Source organism: Molothrus ater, chromosome Z, assembly GCF_012460135.2.
Source record: "Molothrus ater isolate BHLD 08-10-18 breed brown headed cowbird chromosome Z, BPBGC_Mater_1.1, whole genome shotgun sequence".
Classification (NCBI taxonomy): domain Eukaryota; kingdom Metazoa; phylum Chordata; class Aves; order Passeriformes; family Icteridae; genus Molothrus; species Molothrus ater.
In genome coordinates, this window is record NC_050511.2 from 2,366,994 (window position 1) to 2,388,210 (window position 21,217).

General features: G+C 42.2%; 1 protein-coding gene across 1 annotated transcript in view; it reads left to right on the forward strand.

Annotated features, from left to right (window-relative positions):
- The first annotated feature begins 308 nt into the window (after positions 1-308).
- Positions 309-21,217, forward strand: part of ST8SIA5 (ST8 alpha-N-acetyl-neuraminide alpha-2,8-sialyltransferase 5) — a 70,934-nt gene continuing 50,025 nt past the window's right edge. Inside the window, exon 1 of the mRNA XM_036402990.2 lies at positions 309-319. The gene's annotated coding sequence lies outside the window, so the exon portion shown is untranslated. The remainder of the gene's footprint in view (positions 320-21,217) is intronic.

The window sequence follows — 21,217 nt, forward strand, 5'->3', positions numbered from 1 at the left end:
TCCCTCAACACAAACAGCTGTTTCTTGTCACATAAGAGAGAAAAGCTGCAAAAAAAAATGGGGCATCAAGTACAGAGTGAATAAAACTGCTGCTTCTCTGCAAACATCCCTTGCAAAGTCTAGAGCATAGGAGGGTTTTCAAGCTCATGATGCAAGAGCCGTGGGCTGGGCTGAAACTTGACATCAGGAGGAAGCTGAAATCCAGCATTGGTGGAAGCTGCCTGTGATGCAGAGGTGAAGGCTGGATCTGGCTCGACCATCCGGGAGGGAAGAGGGGCACAGCCCGTGATCCAAAGAGCCAGAAAAGCAGGAGGAGCCCGTGAGTGGCAGGGGAGGAGAAACACAGAGAAAGGGGCAGCCTGGCAAAATAGGAGGGCAGCCGCAGCATGTGTGGACGGTAAATAAGCAATCACAGTAAAATAAGGGGCAGTTTCATTGGAAAGGGCCAGGTTGCTGCTGCTCTCCTGGTCTGGCTGGATTTCTTGCAGAGAGTGTGTGCTGTTCTCTGCTCGGCACGTTTCTGATCCATTCCTACGAGTTTTACGGGAAGCTTGGCTCCACAGCCATCTGCATTATTCTGAGAGCTGGGTTAAAAACTGTGAGTCAACTCCAAACAAAAAGGAATTAAGTTTTTTCAAATGGTAATTTTTCTCTCTAAAGCAAAATACCCATGTTATGTCAGGAAGTGGGTGTTCAGAGGCAGGCATGGCACATCTGTAAGATGCATGTGTGCTATGGGAGGGGGAATTGAAAGCTAAAGATCTCTTGCAATTTCGTGCAGAACTTCACCGTGGACTTTAGATTGCTTCCTTTAGATGTGCTAGCAAGCTGCTAACACCTGCAGGTAACGGGGCTGCCAAAAAAACCTCGGAGTACTTGAATAATTCTAATAAGAGTTTCATATGTTAGGAGAATGGTGTGAAATTGTAGCAGTAGGAAATAAAGAGGGATCATAATGGAGACTGGCTGTGTGATGAAGTGTAAACAAATCAGAAGTCAAATTAAGCCCTATTTAATCTGACTCAGAGCTGATTTGCCTCTACATGATTTCTGTGGGGTTGTAGGGTGTTTTCTCCTGTGCTACCTAAATAGATTTTGAACACTGTGTAGATGCTGCCAAGTTAATCAAAGAAATGTTCATTTGAGCATGAGTTTTCAGGGATGAGTGCTCAGGGTGTTTGCTGAGGCTTCAGGTCATGCAGCACCCCATCAAACCAAATAGCAGGCAGGTGATCCTGTGTGGGGTGGAGATGGGCGGAAAAGGAACCCCTGTCTTGTCACCTGGCCCCACAAATGTGACACTGGCTCTGTCCTTGGAGAAAGAGATTTAAGATGTTGTTCTCTGGGTTCAAGTAAATCTCTTATCTAGGATCTATTATCCACTTTCCACCAGTTTGCTGGGAGATTGCAGTAATAAATCTCTCCATCACGCGCAGGGGAGGCTGATAGCAGCACTGCACCTCTCTGCCATTACACGCTCTAATTGCATGCAAGGTTTTCAAGGGTGCAGAGACATCATGGAACAGAGAGAGAGACAAAAGAAAAGATCAAAAAAAAAACCAAAAACCCAACCCCAAAACCAATATGGACCAGGAGCAGATCAGATAAAACACAACAGAGAAAATGCAGCTTGTTTCATGGGCAAAAAGAGAATACTCAGCTATCCCTGCAAGTGTGTCAGAAGCCACAAACTGAGGCTGCAGTAATTGCAATTAATTGCACTCCAGAGGGATGATGCAGCACCCACGGCCTATTACAGCTTTATTTTGAAGAGCAAAATGACTCCCCAGCCACCCACTGGCCCTGTGCTCAGCACTGTTTGCCAGGAGGGTTATGCACATAGCTCCCTTCTCAAAAGACTTTTCCACAGGTACATCAGTTTGACGGATTTGATGGACTAATTATTTGCAGTATTTTAAATTAACAGTAACCGAACAAATAGATTTTTTGCTCAAAAATTACCCAAATTTCACACAGAGACCAAATAAGCTTGCTTTAAAATCAATGTATAGAAGCAACTAAACCTGTTTCTAGAGTAATTCTGGTATTTCTAGAGCATATCAATATGTGTATGAATCGTGGTTTTGAAAGACTGAAACTATTTTGGATTAAGCTGTTTAAAGAACACAGGGATTTTTGACCACCAGTCTTAGTTTCCTCCAAATCTAAATCTCTGCTTTTACAGAGTGATTTTATTCTTGGCTCTTATTATGTTTACTTTAATATTAACTTATTTTTGGGAGTTAACTTCATATTTCAGGCATAAGTGTTTTTTAAAGTATTGAAAATCGGCAGTGTTTTCTTATCAGAAAAAAATGATAAAATGGGAATAGTCAGTATTTGCATTTGTATAGCATCTTCCCTCATAGGATATGGAAGTGCTTTGAAAATTCCAAGTTGCTCAGGATGAAAATGTTTTGTGATAGCTACAGATCTATCACTGACTACAGTGAATGCAAAGTAGGTGCATCCAGAGCCTCAGAGCTCCAGGATTTACATGGAAACAAACCTTGGAAAAATGGAAACCAGCCTGTCTCGTTAAATAAGTCAACTGTTCATTCTCTGACCCTTGGTAGGATAGGAGGCTTTGGTTGGCACTTGGGGAGCCATGCATGAAGAGAGGGACAAGCTTAAGTTGTTGCAAAGTTCCCAGATAGCTCAAGTCTAACTGTGTAGAGTTTCCAAAGACCATATTGTTATAGGATTGAATTAGAATAACCTCTGTTTTTTTTTGTTGAGTTTGATGAATTACGTCTACCTCATTTTCAGAACAGCTTTTTCTTGGAAACTATTTTTTAAATTTGTATGTGGGAGGCTTGCTAGGTCACTGAAAATGACAGACTAGAGGTGTAATCAATAGTTCATTTCTGGGAAACAATGAGCCAAAGGAGGTGATGCAGGGCAGTTGAATTGCTCTAATAGGATTCAGAGTCACAGAACAAGAAAATTACTTTTTATTGCATTTGCCCATCATTATAAGTTCTAACTGTTAGTGTTCATCTATTAACTTTCCAATTCTTTCCCAAAGAAACAGGATGCAATTGCTTTACAGAACTCTCAAGAATGTGATTCTTGCTATTTGGGTATTAGAACATGCTGTAAAATATTTAAATTTATTGATTATAACTCAATGCAGTCTCTATTAGGAAAATTAGCTTTAATTAGTACAAAAATCCCACCTCACTAATGATCTCACTGAGTCTCTCTGGGTCTTACCAGCAAGGATGTGGAGCCATTGAGGAGCTTCCTGCTCCCTTTTCCAAGAAGAGGAAGAGAGGGACAACTGCTGAAGTGAAATCTCACACTAATGTCTTTGACCTTTAAAGTCTGAAATTCTGGTGTGACAAGTTTAAACGCTAATAATATTTTTGGGGTTCTTAGCTAGCTGTGTAGTTTCAGCAAAATGCCACTTCTGGAACCTCTAAGACTGGGCAGATGATAATTTCTGGTTTGTGAACTCAGTTATATATATCCCAGCTTGAGATCTGAGAAGGAAATAGCTGTTGGCCTGTTTTTCCTGGCAATGTGAGAACTGTGTGCTCAGTTATCAGTTCTGTTTTGCTGCTGCTCCTGTCAATATCTTGTAAGTGATTTTGCAAGTAAAAATTATGTGTGACCATCTTTGTTGGAAGGAATGTATGTTCCATGTGATCCTGGCAAGCTGTCAATATTTTGTAGCTCCCCAACTATCAAATGCTATCTTTTAAAGAACTTTCTTATTTTTTCAGTAATACTCATTTTGCAGTTAATTCTAAAATTCTATTATTTTAAATATTTAAATTCTGATATATTTTTCAGTGTCCTAGTAAGGGACTTTTGTTGAGCAATAGTCTATCCTTGCTTAAGTAATTTACAACATTTCAAACATGCAACATTCTGTTCTGAAAAGTATCATGTTTTAGTGGATGTATATGCTTGTACTTATTGATGCAAAGGTAACCATAAATGAAGAACCTCCAGTTCTTCATAAGTTCTTCATAAACTCAAGTTCTTCATAAACTAAGAACCTCAAGTTCAATGGATAACTAAGTTTTTGAAATAAGACCAACAGCTGGTGAAATTTTCTTAGCATGGGCAACTTCCTAGGCCTGCAGCTGAAACTGATACCCTTCCCAGCATTAGGCAGCTAATGAGAAAAATATCAAAGAGCAGATTCAAAGCAGGGCAGATGCCTGTCCACTTCACACCTCAGTAGATCTGTTTGGCAAGAAGGTTTTATTCTTAACGATTAAACCAAAAATTACTGCTGTGTTATATATTGGAGTAATTCACAGCTTCTGGTGGCTTATGTTCCTGAATTAAAATCACCAAAAAACCCAGGATTGCTGTTATTTGCAAAAAACATTGAGCTTAGCACAAGTGACATGACTCCTACTGTTTTTCACCTAAGCTTTTGATATCTCTCAAGGCCTGGAACAGAATGAGAGATATTATAAGTAAGGTAAATTAATATCTGCACTTTTCAATATCTGACCAAAAAAAAATAAGTTTACTTAGGGCTGAAAGAAAGTTGCTCCTGGTCCTAGACTACACTAGATTTTCTGGGCCACTAGATTTTCTGGGCCACCATACTTTTTATATGTTTTTTTTCAATGAAAGATAGATAGATAGATAGATAGATAGATAGATAGATAGATAGATAGATAGATAGATAGATAGATAGATAGGAAAGGAAAGAAAATCCATCCTGAGAAAATTTACTAAAGTTTTGTGAAATTTCAAGGCAAATTTATTAAGTGGAAGCATTCATTCAACATTTCAAGAGGCTGCTGGGAGGAACTGTGGAATTTCCTTGGAGATACCCAGACCTTCACTGGAAAAGACGCCAAGCAAACTGCCACAGTTTCAGGGTGGGCCTTCTCCAGATGGGACTGAGTAGGCATAGAGGATCATCAGAAGTTCCTGCCTTCCATAAATTGTCCCTACCTGTGGCAGGGGTGGATTCAGATGGGATATTGGGAAGGAATTCCTGGCTGTGAGGGTGATGAGGCCCTGGCACAGGGTATCCAGAGAAGCTGTGGCTGCTTTTGGATCCCTGGGAGTGTCCAAGGCCAGGCTGGACAGGGCTTGGAGCAGCCTGGGACAGTGGAAGGTGTCCCTGCCCATGGCACAGGGTGGCACTGCATGAGCTTTAAGGTCCCTTCCCACCCTTCCCATTCTGAGATCCTGGGATGAGCTCAGAGTTCCAGCTTCTTTACAAAAACTAAGTGACTAAGATAGAATATGCTCCTAACATTTCATCTAAATCATTCATCCTTTAGGTTAAAACCATTCCTCTTGTCCTGTCACTATTTGTCCTTCTAAAAATTGCTCTCCAACTCTTGTATCAGCCCCCCACTTTAGGCCCTGGCAGGGGCTCTGAGGTGTCCCTGGAGCTTCTCTTGTGCAGCTCAACAGCCCCAGCTGTGCCAGGCTGGCTCCAGAGCAGAGGGGCTCCAGCCCTGGCAGCAGCTCCGTGGCCTCCTCTGCACTGGCTGCAGCAGCTCCAGCTCCTTGTGCTGCTGGAGCCAGGGCTGGGGCAGCTCTGCAGGTGGGCTCTCACCTGAGCCCAGGGGCACAGGGGCAGAATCCCCTCCCTTAACCTGTTGCCATATCTAAACTGATAATTTAAGCTGTTTCTGGAGTGAGTGCGGCTGATGAGCACACCCAAGGGCTGATTTGCCTAACTTGCTGCCTTAAAAAGCAACTTTTCCAGAGATGCCTGTTCTCCTCTGCTGTTTATAGCATGTGTTTTCTGAACAGCTTTTCTACAGATCTATCACCAAGAGAGAGCTAATATTCTATCAGAAGAACTCTGGCTTTTTGCACCACAGTCATGTTCTTTAGAGGTCCGGGGCACATTTCAAGCTGGACTTAATTTTTTATAAATTTTGGTTCAGAAAAAGCATAGAACATATCCTTAATTAGATGTATATGTAATATACAATTATTTTGTATATAATAATAATGATATAAGGACAGACCATTAATCAGATTTTTTTATTTGCCACTTTCAATATAATATGCCTTTTCTTTTAAAGTCTTTCTGTATAATGTGACATCCAGAAAACTGTTTTCCTCCTATTTGCAGTAAACAGAGCAGTGACAGGTAAAGCAATCTGGTGCCTGAACTCTGGAAGGTGAACATGTGAAGAGAGGACATTGGGATTGTGAACTTTAGGATCCGAGTAGGTTTTTTTTTGGTTTGTTGTTTTTTTTTTTTGTTTTCTATTTGTTTTGTTTTGTTTTGTGGTTTTTGGTTTTGTTTTGGTTTTTTTTTTTTTTGGTTTGGTTTGGTTTGTTTGGGTTTTTTTGTTTTTTTTTTGAAATGTAGTTTTTTTGTATAATGTATTATTTGGAGCTTAGATATTTGAGTGAATAGAAATTGCATTGCTATTTTCTGTTAAGAACTATCAGAGTAAAACAAAAATAGTAGTTCTCCTTAATCTACATATGGGACATTCTGTTGGTTCACAGAGAAACCATTAAGGTAGGATTTGAAGAAAACAAATGAAAAAATATAATGAATCAGAATTGGAGGCAAAATCTCTTATAGAAGCCTCTGAGGGTAAGTGAGTTACCCTAAATATACTATCTGGATTTGAGGTGGAGGTTCTCATTATTGATTGTGGACCCAAGAATTGAGCCTAATAGAATGCAGAGTATTAAATGATACAAAGTAATTTTAGAGATGTGACGTAGTGTTTTCAGCCTACATAATACTTTAATCCTCAGACCTACTATTCTAAAAGTATCAGCTGGTGTTAATCAGGAATGCTCACAGCAGGGATTGAAATGGCCAGTTCACTCCTTTTTTTTCCAATCAAATTCTGCTCTCAGCCACACTGCTGTCCTGTGTACATGTGAAGGTAGGATTTGGTACATCATTTGATCTTCTTTTTGACTGCAAGCCAAATGAAAAACTGTATTTGACTTGCCGGCTGTACAAGCTGGTTAGATTCCCCTCTAGATATTCACTAGCCTGTATAAACCCAACCATTTTATAGGTGTTTTAGAATGTGTTTTCAGTGTGTTTTTAAGGGATCTGGACAAAGCTGAGTCATTATTCCTAGCCTTGTCCTGTGTTGGAGTGGTTCCATAGGATGGGGGATTTTTCAGTCTGGCTGAAAAATCTGTTTGTGCCTCTGACTCCAGGTACCCTCCTACCCTCTTCCAGCTTTTCCCTCTGAGTTTTCCTTATGCAGGGCAGGAGAGACCATGCTGGGATTCTGAGTTAGTCCCTCCTGGGGAAGGCAGGAAGGTAGGCAGTGTGTCACTTGCTGAATGAGACAATTTTGACATCACTGTCTTTAGGTACATCTCCTTGGTGACTAAAATGATGCACACCATCCCTCCTGAGTCAGGTGAACTCTTTCCCTGAGGCTGTAAGGAGCTGCCTAAATATGAAGATAAGCAGAGTCCTTGCCTCCCCCAACAGCTTGGCTCTGCTTTTGCTCATAATAGATGGCTCTCCAGACTCTGAGAAGGATCTATTGCCTCTTAATGTGAGGCCAACACTTGGGCAATTCTCACAGTCAGTGGCTGTGTGTTGTTGTGTGAGCCCTTTCCCAGTCAGACAATGAATTATCTGTCTTCTTTTTGCTGGAAGGGAACAAACAAAGTAATATGCCATAGCCAGGGTTGACCATTGCATGACCACACTAAAGGTCCTTCACCCCAAAGGTGGACTGAAAGCCTCATAAACTTGATACCAGTTCTGGATGTTGAAAGTTTGCCCCGCTGGACCTGGTGTGTCTGGTTCTCTGGTTCACAGGATCTCAGAATCCCAGACTGGATAAGTTTGGAAGGGACCAGAGGGAGTCAATCTGGTGCCACATCCCTACTCCAGCAGGATCATCCCACAACACAGGGCACAGGGTTGTATCCAGAAGGGTCTGGAATATCTCCTGGGAGGGACACTCTACCCCCTCTCTGTTTCAGGGCTTGGACACTGCTCAGGGCAGAAGTTGTGTCTCCTGTGCAGGGGAATTGCTGGGCTCAGTCCCTGCTTGTGGCTCTAATGCCATTGCTGGGCCTGGAGCAGAGCCTGGGCTCTGCTCTGACCCTCCCTGCACACAGGGACAGCCAGGAACAGCCAGGGACAGCCAGGGCTGAGGGTGCCTCTCAGCTGGAGCTCCTCTCCAAGCTGAACAACCCCAGCTCCCTCAGCATTTTTGTACAGGAGATGCTCCAGTCCCTCCATCACCTGTGTCACCCACCCCCCAAACCTACTCCAGGAGCTCTCTTTGCATGGATGAAGTGAAGAACATATCTGGCTGCCCATTTTCCTGTGCTGGCATATCTCTTTCTGACCCATATTAAAAACCTCCGCTGTACACTGGCATGTCCTGAAATTCCCAGGTGCTGCTGTGCAGTTTTCCATGTACAGGGATGCTGGGTGGACATGCAGGAGCTGCAGTGCAAGAGACCTTTGCAATGGGAAAGGTTCATAACCACAGTGTTATAAAGTTTTTTAGTAATGGAATGTCATGGGTGAATTTTTCGTCCCCTCTATCTAGATGATATTTTATTTATGATCAGAGATCCTTGCTTTTCAAGAGTTGATTCCTTTCCAGCTCATGGCTGAAGACTTAAAAAATAAAGTTCACATCTTGTTAGCTTATTGTCATTTTGAGAATTCATCCTTCTGAAACCCAGGGTTATAATTTTGCCTGAATCTCACATTGTGTAATAGGGAAGAGTTTGTGCCCTTCAGAGTGGCCTTAAATAGCAGTAGCACAGAGAAGGCAATCAGATGCCATTAGCAGCCTTCTGTTGGATTAATGGCCAGCAAAGTCTGGTGAAGATGCCTGGAGCTTTCTAGCATCACTGTTGTGACTTTGTACATAATTGCCCACGAGCAGCTACACAACATCCAGCTCTGTTACTCAACATCCAACCCAGCACAGCACAGTCCCCCACACATCCCTCCCCACAGCCTTCCCAAGGGAATGCAGTGCCTCTCCCGAGGGGACACAGCAAGGCAGAAACTCTCCTGTGCTAAAAATCCTCCATCCCTACATGGCTCTTGGGCTTTCTGTCCTGCATACTTGCGTGACCCTTCTTTATCCTCCTGCCTGGTTGAGCTGGACTGGCTTGGCTGGAGAACCAGCCTGTGGTGTGCAAAAATAGAGAGATGTGATGCGGTGCTGTCCGAAGATTTCAGCCGGGCTTGCTTGAAAATGCCACAGGTCATGTTTTCAGACCATCACTTTGCAAGCAATTTCAGCTCACAGAAAGCAGCACCGTTGCCAAAAGCATCCAGCCTTCTCACCCCTTCATCTCCAAATTCCAGTGTAGCATCCCTTCTCCTGATTTTGGGTCTGTTTGTTTGTTGGGAAGCTGAGCCATTTGACAACTAACCTTTAAAATTCTTTTCCTGCTGGGCTTATTCTAAACTGGATTGCCTCTCAGTTAATCATGGAAAACCCGTGCAAATACTAATGCTGTGCAAGATGAGGAGCAGTGCAACATCGGTGGCTCAGAGCAGGACAGCTTTGATTTTTCCATTGGTGCTCCAGTTTAAGCCAGGTTGTAGTGCTTGTAGCGATGCAGCTTCATGTTTGCTTCATTAAAAAGCCACTCTGCCCTGGCACACCATGAACTTTTCCATATAATAATGTAGTCTGGAACAGCTAGTTAGAACTGTTTGAGGAAGTGGTAGTTTTTTAAATTCTATTTTTAATTACGGTCCATTAGACCAGTTGCTGCACTTTCATTAAACAACTCTGCAGATGTCGGAGAATCAAAGAAAACCCTATCTGCACCTAAAATATAATATAATTATATAATTCAGTCTCTTCCAGAGTCAGAAAATGCTGTTTCACCTCAGGGTAACTTGCAAGCAAGTGCACAGACCAGGCTGCAGATGCAGAAATTGTGAGGGGAGGAGGAGAGGCCTTTGACAACCTCCCCAAGCTGGGAGGCAAAGGTCAGAGAGGGGAAGGGAGCTGCTGTACTTTGGATGTTCAACTTGTCAGAGTTTGTTTAGTGAAAAAAACAGGAATATTTCCCAAAGCTCCTCTTCTGGGCACATCTGTTATTTTTTCGGTAAATGAACTGAAATAACAAAGCGGGAGGAAAGTTAACTCCCTAACATCACACATGGAGAAGGAGTGATGTCCATTTCTGGCTCTCAGATTCTGATTGTGTTGGGGGGAAACATCAGCCCCTAGTCCACCCTGAACAAAGTTCCCAGTAGCAAGTTTAGAAGAGGATGATACTGTGGGACCTTTGCAAACCAGGATCTGACCAGCTCCTGGAAACGTCTTACACCTACCTCAGTGTCTCTGATACTGATGTAACTCAGCTTTAACTTGAGAAGGATTTTCAGGCGGAAACATGGATTTTTTGCAGTGATAGTCTGGCTGGAAATCCCTTTCCTTTCTTACCTCTCACCAAGCACCTGTAAAAGACTGGAGCCCAAGCAAAATGAGCGTGGGGTTTGAGGCACCAACAGTTCCACCAGGCCTGAAACAGGAAAGGGAGCAGGGAAAACAGGACAACGTCACTTGGAGGGGAGCAGAAACTAATCTGCACCAAAAAATGTCTCCTAAAGAGCATAATCTCTCTTCTGTGCTTGCTGCCAATTGTACTTGATTAAGCAGGTTTCTGTGGGGGTGTTTTCCTTCGCTCCATTCCTAACAGCATATTTTTCCATAAGCGATCTGAATCCTGTTGCAGATAGCTCATTGCCTGTGAGATCATGACTCTTCCAAACAGTTGCAACATTTTGCTCTCAGAAACTAAGAAAATTCTGGTTGGAAAAAATCCCACCAGTACAATTGTCAGGGCATTGGTCACACAAAGGTGTTTCTTCTTTTAAAAGTAACCCATGTGAGCTTTCTTCCCTACCAAAAAGATGGGAGGGGAGAGTTAATCTGGCCTTATTCCTGAGCAGCTGGCTGAAGATTTCCTGCTGGAGTCTATGGGTTTCAAACCAGGGAGCATTTCTGTGCCACACACCTGTGCCAACAGCTCCCCCACCTCAACACAGACAGCTGCAGCAGAAAGCCCCATTCACTCTGGGGAAAACACATTTTATAGTAGCATCCCATCCCCCAGCCAAATGGGATCAAGCTGAGGCAGCTGCAGTCCAGGTCCCATGAGAAATACTACAAAAAGTGCAATTAAAATAATTAGTTAATGCCTTTTTATCCGGGATGGTAACAAATAGGGAAAAGAGCTTGAAATAGCTATTCTACATATCAGTTCAGTACGGTATTGGATGCTTCCCAGGATTGCTCTAAGCTTTCCCCAGGGCTTTAAAAGCTTGTGGGTAGTGCTTGGTCACTTTCTGGATTAAAGATCTCTATTACTGATGGTTACATGGGTAGGTTAAAGCTACTTGAGCAGTAGATTTTGCTGTGAGAACAAAAAAAGTGAGTCTGAGTTTATAATAAAGTGATTTAGATTGCCATTCCTCCTTAGGAAATCAAGATTGCTTCCCATTGATTTAAACATGTACTGGCTTCAGCTCTTGATTAAGCAAAATTTGCCCAATGATTCAACTTTATGGGGGATGCACAAACAAAAAAATACATGGCCAAATACATCCCTGGCACAACTCAGTGAAATCTGGCATTTACCCAGCTTTTAGCTGCTTGTTGTTTGAGGATTTCTCTGCTAGCCTTGAAATGGCACAATAAATGAAGATTTCTTTTGCAGGCATTCTTTTCCTGAAGTGTTCAAGGCAAATAAAGCACTGTACCAGGAACTTTAGCCCCAGCAAACTGTATTTGTTATTGCCACAGCAGGTGATATTTATTCTGCAGCCAAGTGAGATGACCAAAGGGTGAAATATAACCTAAAAATCAGGGCAGACTCTCTTAATAATCTTTAGATCCTCTGATTTCACTTTGAGATTTCATCCAGGGGCCAAATTATGCAAACATTAGGTTTTTTTTTCCATTTTATATTCCTGTCGTCATTCCCTGCCATCCCGGTGGGGTAACCTGCAGGTCAGGCATCTTATTGAAGAACATGAAAATACAGAATAATATTGAATAATAAATGCTTCAGGTCATGCAAGCTGTCCCTGTGTCCCACCTTCATGGCAGATGAATACAGAATAGCTGAGCTGAAGGAAGTCTGAGTGGCTCACACAGTGATTTTGAGGTGTTCATATGTAGTCTGTGAAGCTGCCAATGATGTGTCTCTTTGCATGGATCATCAGAATAGATTTTGAAGCTTGCTAAGCACTTTGGTTTGTGGCAGCATGGTCTAAAAGCTACCTTCTATATAACTGGGCATTTCCTTTTCATGGTTTCAAATTATTTTCTTTTTATGGTTTCAAATTATTTGATTTTTCTTGCTTTTAAAAATATTTCAGTTCTGTGAGACCTGTTATTTTAAAGTATCTCATTCTCTTATGTTGTGTGGAAATATAACTCCCCCCATTTCCTCATCCCAGACCATTTTTTGATGTCACTGAGGGGGAAGAAGCAGCCAAGGTTCGCTTTGTTTTCCTTTTGTCTGTGAGTGGAGGGTTAACAGCAGAAGAGGGAAGAAGGGTTAGCAAAGGGGAGTGCTAGTCATGTGGACAGAATGCCAGCAGCAAAGCTGGCACATGTTGTTCCATTCACATGGAAGTATGTTTTATTCATTTTGTGATGATCATCTACAGTAGCTATGGGAGAGAAACAAGAGGACCAGGGTAAAAGTGGAAATCTGGGTAAAATTCTGTAGCTTTGTCCCCCTTTGATAGTAGGTGGTTGCAGGAAGTGTGATTTTCTGTGACATTTTCCCTGGATTTAAGACTGGCACTTTCAGTGGATTAAATATAAAGGGGAAAACAATCATAGCTCACTTCCTGATGTTATTTTCCTGACATCAGCTTGTTTCCATGCTGTTTTCACACTTGGCCCTCTTGCCATCCCACCTGCAGCTGAAATGGTCATCCAAAGCTCCTGTTATACTCAGGAAAGAAAAAGGTGGTTTTGGGATGTGACTCATTTGACGTATCTTTGGGATACTTTGGGATTCAAAGAGCTCTTATTCTCCACAGAGCATGTTGACTAAATCCCAGCTAAGTGCCTGGAGGGTTTTGGTGAGTGTAGGCACATTCATTGGTGGTGGGAGTCAGACTCATGTCTCCTCAGTGCTGGCGACATCAAGATTTCTTGTTTTCCAAGAGCTGTGTGCGATACTTGCACATCTTCAGCAGGCATGTCAAGGAATTGGGGATGGGATTGCGTAGGGAAGTGGATCCTGTGCTCAATCAGGTGGATCCTCCACTTGCAAGATCAAGATCTTAGGATCTTAAACTGGCACAATCATATGTTAAAAGGCAGCAGGGATTTTTTTTGTTGTGTTTTTTTGTTGTTGTTGTTTTTGTTGTTGTTGTTGGTGGGGGTAGTTTTTTTTTTTGTTTTTTGCCTTACACAGTAAGTGGAAAGTTGTCCTTGCTCCTTCTGCAGTACACCTGCCAGGCCAAGAAATGCTCTGATTGCTGGTTTGGAAATGAGGGAAGAGGTGCTGAGGAGGGCAAAGACGCCCACCTGCACTGCATGTGAGCTGACTAGGTGGCAGATGACTCCCCCTCAGCCTGCAGCAGTCACAGTTCAGGTGCTGGAAGCACCCATGCCATCACAGAAATCCCACCTTGCCTTGCCAAGCCCAAGCCAGGAATCCCCAACACTGTGGTGCAGCTCTGCCTGAATTCAGGGAGGAGGCCTGGAAAACATGGAGCTGAGCCTAAACCTGCAGCCAATTAGGAAATAATAGTTAGGGCTGCTGTCCCACTCCAATGAAGATAGGGATGGACTTGGTTTTTTAGCCTGCTGAGAGGAAGTTTAGGGTTTTACATTAAAATAAGACAGGATAGTTCTGCAAAAGCAGCAAAATCATTAACGATTCTTTAATTGAAGCTTTTACATATAATATTAATAACCTATTAAAGCCAATGGGGTGTGAAACATTTGGAACTGTAGCTTGAAATCACGTTGCATGGATATTGAACTGTGACTTTTTGTAGCTGTGTAACTCTTCACTAGCTGCTGGGGAGATAAAACTGCTAACAGGAACACATTAATTTCTGGAGCACAGACATGTTGTGATGGGAGAGTGGAGATTGCAAGGACAGGCAGTGGGTACAAAATGCACAGTTAATGGCTTTTCTGCATATTTTAGGGGAGGTGATGTGCTGGTTCCAGTCAGCAGCTGGTGAACTCAAGTCTGGAGCTCTGTGTAGGGCTGGTCAGAACTTGCAGGGATTTCCCAGGTGTGTGGCCCAGAGCAAGGTGTGTATTCCTGTGGAGCTGGTGACTGTCTTAGCTAAGGTGATGTGTCACAGCACAGCGTTTGTTGTGAAAACACTGATTTTTGCAGTGCCAGCTGGTTCTGCTTCATCAACTGGAAGGAGAAGTGCTGAGGAAAAAAGTTTGTCCTTCCTTTGTCCAGAGCAGAAGAATGCTGAATGTACAGATCTGAGCTGCAGCTTCCTTGGATTTCCAAGCCAAACCTTCAGTGATATCCAAGGTGAGGGGCCAGCACCTGAGCATGAGCTGCCAGAGGGAAGCTGATGACCTTGCCATAGCTCCCTCCTGCACTGGAAGGACTTAATTTTCCTATTATTTTGTGCTTGATATGGTCCTTTTTTCCAGTTGGGAAAGGAAAATAGAAAATCTCTACCTGGAACAGTGTATTGTGAGGGATGGCTCCAAATGAGGAAAAGCAAGAGCAACTAGGAGGCTAGAAATCTGTAAATTAAAAAGGGGTAAGGGGCATTCTTCATACACCCTTCCCACTTTGCTTTTAATTCCCTTGCCTAGTAAAGCTTAGAGCAAAAGTTGAATCAGTTTATGACAGTGTGCAACAGTTTAGGATATATCCTCCATAATATCTCTCCATAATATCTTTGTCTTTGGCACAGTGGAAAAAAAAAAGAACAACTTATTGTGATTATTGCCCCTCTTATTAAAAAAATATTTTGTCTCTGATTCCAGCAAGGAAAGGTCAAGTCACAGTGTCATTCTTGTTTGCCAGCTGCTTCCATGCACTGCAAGGACCCACAAACAGTACTAGTTCTGGTTTTTGTTGTCACATCAGGGAAGAGCTCTCCTCATCAATTAAGCAACTTTTGAAGCTCTGAAACCTTCAGTGTGAATCTGACACTGTGGTTCAGATTCTCAAGTGCAACAAAAGAGAAATTTAGATTTGGGCAATCCGTATCTGTGAAAGGGGAGCCATGATAACAACAGAAAATGCAGATCTAAAATGCAGACACAGTATTTAAATTTAACCATTCAAGAAAAGCAGCAGCAAGCCAGTGGAGGAATATTTTCCCTGGTGACTTTTCACTATTTAATGTCTCAATAAAATGAATTACATTTGGAAGTCATAGGCATTGAAGAATTTTTGTAGACTCTGAGCCCAGACTAGAGTTTTACTGTATTTGAGCCCTTGGTTTATCTTCCTCCTTTACCCAGGTCCAAAGCCATTCTTTCTCACTACCTGTAGCCCTTTTTCTTGTTGCTGTTTGCTCTTGTGGATATTATTTATTATCATTTGATACTTATTATCATTGAAACTGAAATTGTAGTTCAGACAATGCTCTACCAAGAGTAATTTGTTCCCAGCAGGACCTTTTAGCTACACAGTAACATGAAAGCATCAAAATGCCAGAAGAACATTATAAAAATAAACTGCCCTGGTGCTAAAATAAGCTTTAATTGATTGAGAATTGCACTGAGCCTGACAATCTGAACCATTTATTATTATTTTTCTTTCAAGCTTCAGCTACATGTGATTTAGAGTGACTGAATTATAGTTCCCACATACCTTCCTACCCACAGTGTGTGAAAGAAAACCCACGCACAAATTTCTTAGCTCCAGAGGAGCTGCTGGATACACCTGGAAGAAAATAAAAAAGCTGATTGAAAGTGATGTTTAAATAAAGGTGATGCTGATAGGAACATTCTGAAAAAAAACCCCAGCCCTATTCTGGCTAAGTGCCATGCTGTGCTGCCCTCTCCTCATCCCCACACTTCTGGGGATCTTTCCCTGTCAAAGGCATTTCCTTAATATCTGCCTGCACAGCACTGGATCCTGTAGGCCGTATGGTGTTGGATGTTAATATTGGCTGTGGATAAATTACCATTCTGTCTTCCCCGTTTTAGGTTCTTAGAGACAATAAACACATCCACTTGACTGTACTCAGCTATTTAAATGAACATCTGTTGCAGGGTCTCCAGCGAGAGGTCAACACCACCACCAAAGATCGTGGATAAAAACTGAAAATTTTCTGACTGATGGATGTACTGGTGGTCCTGTTATAGAAAGAAATATGTGGAATACAGCACTGGAAGTAGTTGGAATATAGCTAATGTCAACGGAGTCATCATAAATCATAGAATCACAATTTGGGTTGGAAAGAACCTTAAAGACCATCTTGTTCCAACCACTGCCATCAGCAGGGACACCTTCCACTATCCCAGGCTGAGTTTAAGGTCTTGCTCTAATCACAGCCCTGGACAAATGCACTTGCAGCCAAGAGCCAAACAAGGATTCTCATTTAACTCCCAACATCCTAAGGGGAGTGAGATGCTTAAATACGTTTTTTGCTGCAGCCCTCCATCTCTCTGCCCATGCCAGCCAGCACTGCCCGTAACAGGGCTGTAAAAGGCCAAGCTGCTGGCAGAGGTCAGGGGTGATCCAGGCCCTTCTTGTAGTTGGAGCTTATTCATCTGGGTGGCTGGTGCTGCCCTTGAGACTCTCAAACTTGTTTGGCAGCAAAATGGACCATTGTTGTCTTGGTTTTGCACTTGTTTGTAAGCCGAGCCGTTTCCATGCTACCAAACACGACTTCCAAATTGCAATTCCTGCTGCCTGCCAAAGGGGCTAATAAATCCCACTGTCACCTTTCCTTCTTGCCTGGGTAAATTACAAATGCCAGTGGCAGGAGCTGACTCAGCTGATGCCTGGCTGCAGTGTCTGACTGTTCCAGGAATGTTCTTTATTTCTTACCCTAACACAGGAAAGCACGACCCAGGGATTTATGGCAGATCACAGAGCCAAAGGAAGGAATTTGAAAATGCCACCAGCTTTATTAATAGCCACCTCTGTGGCCACTTTTCAGGTCAGACCAGGGACTGTGCAGGGCTTAAAAACTGAATCCACACTGCCCCAGGAGGGGCAGAAAGGTGTGTCTGGTCAGAGTGCTGTAAGGGTAGAGGTGTCTGTCTTCCAGGTTCCTTGTCCAGGTTCCAGTGGGCATTTCCACAGTGCCAGAAGAGCAAAATAAAGTATGCCTCATGAAGAATATGGATTTTTGAAGACCACAAAAGCCAGATGGATTTTTTTTTTAATTAGTGACTTTTGTCATTGACTGAACTAAACATGGACTAGCATGGATTATTTAAAAAATCATGATGTGCCTGAATATATACTGGCTTTGGCTAGAGGAGTAGCTCAGGTAAAGTAGCAGTTAGACTAGTGGTTAGTAGTGTGTGTAGCCAGCATTGTAATTAGTGCTGTTGGAGGGCATAATGAGGAATGGCTCAAAACCTGAATGTCTGGGCTGCTTGAAAGGTCATGGGAACTGAAGCTGATGGGCTGATGGTTAATTCAAGAGGAATATACTTAATTCCTCTGAATACAAAATCACTGCAGAACTGAGATAAAAAGTTACCCTTGTAACTTTTCCTAAATAATTTTCTATAATAGGTCTCTTACATCTTGATCATAAGAGCAGTGTAAAAATTTGAAGTTTTTAATTAGCTGATAGTTCAGAGGAAAAGTTTCATTTTCGCATTTACATCCATTCTTTAATGTGGATTAATGCCACTCACTGACAGAGCAAAACATATTCCAAAATCTGATATGCTCTCTCTGTGAATTAATATGCCATATTGCATATTTTTAAAAATATTTGAGATTAACCTTTTCACTTTTCCTGTAAAAAAGTACTGTTGAAATAGCAAAATAATTATTAATTGTGGTAATTGTGGTTTTCAGCATTAGATAATGTGTGATCCTTATTCTGGTCATGGGAAATATTTGTTCATTGTGATGTTACTACTGGAATATTTTCATCCAAAAGAAATACCGATCTTTCAACACCCATTAAAGTGAGTGCTACTAATTCCGGTGCTTTCCTTTGGGAAGTTTTAAAGGTGGTTTTGGAGAACTGGGTGGGAGTTATGACTTGTTTGGAATAGAGGCAGGATCACATTTCTTATTTGAGAGCAACTGCTGGCCATGGAAAACCTTTGACCCCTCTGTGGCTCTGCCAACGTCTCAGTCCTCTTGAATTGTTGCTAAACCCAGGGCTCTAATGCAGTGCTCCAAAATCAAACTAATGTTTATTATTGATGATTCCTGTAAATGAATTTGGGTCCTGTTTCTTTTTCTCTGCAGAGAGGCTGGGCTTCCACTGTTCTCAGTTACTTCCAGAGCCATAAGCCTGAACAGGACCATAACAATCACACTTAACATCCTTTGTTTTCTAGGAACATGAAAATACCACTGGGAAAGCAGAGATGTCCTCAGCTCTGAGTTTTGCATTTTGTTATACATTTTAGCAGGCTCTGCTATAAGGAACTGTCAACAGTAAATGTACAGCACTGCAGCCAAGGCAGCCTCTGCAGAGTTTCCTGCCAGAAGACCTTATTCCTTTGAGGCAGACATCATTCCTTTCCCAACAGAGATGATGTCATCAGGATAAAAAAAGGGTATTTTATGCACTGGGTCATTTTTCCCCCATAATGGGGCACTATATGACCCACAATTGGAGGAAAATTGGTCATGATTTAAGAGATGAGGTAATGTGCATCCAGTGTACAGACCATATGTTGTGTTCAGGACATGTCCTCTAATTCAGCTGTCTCCACAGGTGGGAGCCTGGTGCCAAATTAGCCACTGCCATCTCCACGTGGCTGAATCCAACTCAGAAGAAAATAAATGTTTACATTTTAGCTGAATCCTTTCAGCTTCTTTCACTTTCTCAGTTTAAGACATATGGATTTGTGGCAGTGATGGGGGACTAGACATTGTGTTAAGTACTCGATTATGCTAATAAATTCATGTTTTATATCTGCAAAAGAATTAATATTGATAAGCATATGTTTATGAGTTTCATGTTCAGCAGAACTTTCCAGCCATATACCTATGTGCCAGCTCTTTGCAAAATCAGGGATCTAGCAGTTCACACAAGCATTGTAGAAACTGTAAATAGGCATGATTTAATTTCAATTTAGGGGGGAAAATGAGGTGTAAAAAATGGTCTCCTCAAACTGTTTATCATCCATAGTATTCTGCAATGCTGGCTGTGGAGTTCTTTGGTCTGAATAACAGCCATGAAGGGTGGCTGAGCAGGCAGGAAGACAAAATACCCTGAAGGGGAACGTGAAGCATGTCTTGTTTTACCCTGAACCTGTATGATTTTGGGTGTTTACATGTTCAGTTAAGTGTTCTGTGATTAAACAACCAAGAGACAGATCTGCTGTCCCAGACACCAAATACCCTTGCTTTCAGCTGAAATTAGAATGCATGATCAGTCAAACACTGATTCAAATGACAGGTTCAGTGAAAGATATTTTAAAAAAATTCCCAATCAGGCCTGCCTATCAAAAATGAATTTTTCTAGTTCATTTGCATTAAAAAATAAACTGCAGTTCAGTAGGAAGGGCTGCGTATTGTCCTTTCAACAGAGGGAGAGATATGAACTTATTGCCTCCAGAAGAGAAGTAGAGTCTGACCCCTACCAGATTTTGTCCTCTTGCTAATTCATCTTTCCTCATATAGAGCTTCAGTAGCATGGTCTTGGCTTCTTCATCTTTGAAATTTAATGCTAGCTTCTTTTTAAAAAAGTAAGTAAATTCAAACCTGCTTCATTGGGCCCCAAGGGCAAATGATGAGCTCCTATTGGAGGGTGTCACAGTGAGGAGCATGTTTGTGTTTGTGTTAGAGCACTCAGAGTCTCACTGCTCAGGCTGGAGGAGTTTCTTGTGACAGATTATCTCTGGTGATATTTAGCAAGCAGCTCACATGCAACAAATAAAGGCCAGACACGTGTAAGACTGACTGCTTCTGGCAGCTTCAAATTAAGATCCATTTTGCCAGATTTGCTTTAGATTTTGAAGTCTGTGCTCCAAGAGTGGATGCAGGAATACCCATTCTGAGCTTGTGTCTGTTGTGCTGGAAACGTTATTAAAGCAGGTGGATGCAGCACTTGGGGGCATGGGTGAATGTGGACCTGTCAGTGTTGGGGGAATGGTTGGGCTCAATGCTCTCAGAGGGCTTTTCCAATCCTTCTCACACTCTGGAGGGGATCTGTTGTTGTCTGCTGCTTGTTCAAGTGCAGGGTGTAAAATTATTATAAAAAAATATATTTTTTTCTCTGCAGAGGCCTGATGCTTTAAAGGAGGCCTGCAGTTTACAAATCAAACTCTCAAAGGGCCCCGGGAATGAGTGCTGACACTGCTCATGCAGCACTTCTTCTGCAGTCTCAGACAGTTTCACTCACAATAAATATTGCAGGCAACCTTGAGCATCCTATGAAAATTTGTCAATAGACATTCTATTTCTCTGTGCTTGCACGGAGCTGTTCTGCTTCCAGTCGTGCAGTGTTGTTGTACTGGGCTGAGGGCAGCAAACAGATTTCTTTTGCATGTGACATCGGGAATGATGCCCGTGCAAGCTCTGGCACAGAAAACCTCCCTTATTTTTTGTAGATACGTTTGTACTTTGGGTCTGCAGCTCTCCTGCTCGTAGGTCTCTCAGGTGCTGCATCTTCTGGCCAGTCCTGATATAGCAGAGAATGATGAGAGGACACAGAAAATCAAAGACTGACAGAATACATAGGCTGTTTCCTGCAGCTCAGGCTCACCATCACTCCAGGAGAAAGAGCTTCTGCTAGGCTCAGGAATTTGGTGCACTACTGCACAGATCTCAAGGGGAAAAAAAAATCCCTTTGAATGGAGGGCAGTAAAAGTAGAAAAGCTGAAAGTGTTTTCGCCAAAAGCTAGGTGATATAAGAATCTGCAAAATAAGTTTCACACCTACAGAAAATCATAGAAAGCCAAATTCTACTATCTGATAATTTGCCGTTATTGTAAAATTACTCCCAGAGCAACTGAGGCAAATTTCTCTGAGTTTTCAAAGCTATCAGTAGAAATCAAACAGTTCAAATCATTAAGTAAATTTTCCTTCACTTCTGAACTTATTGGCCTTGACTAAGCTGCTGCATACAAATTTGCCAGTGCAGTATCTTGTGGGGTCTCAGCCTGGGAATTTTGAT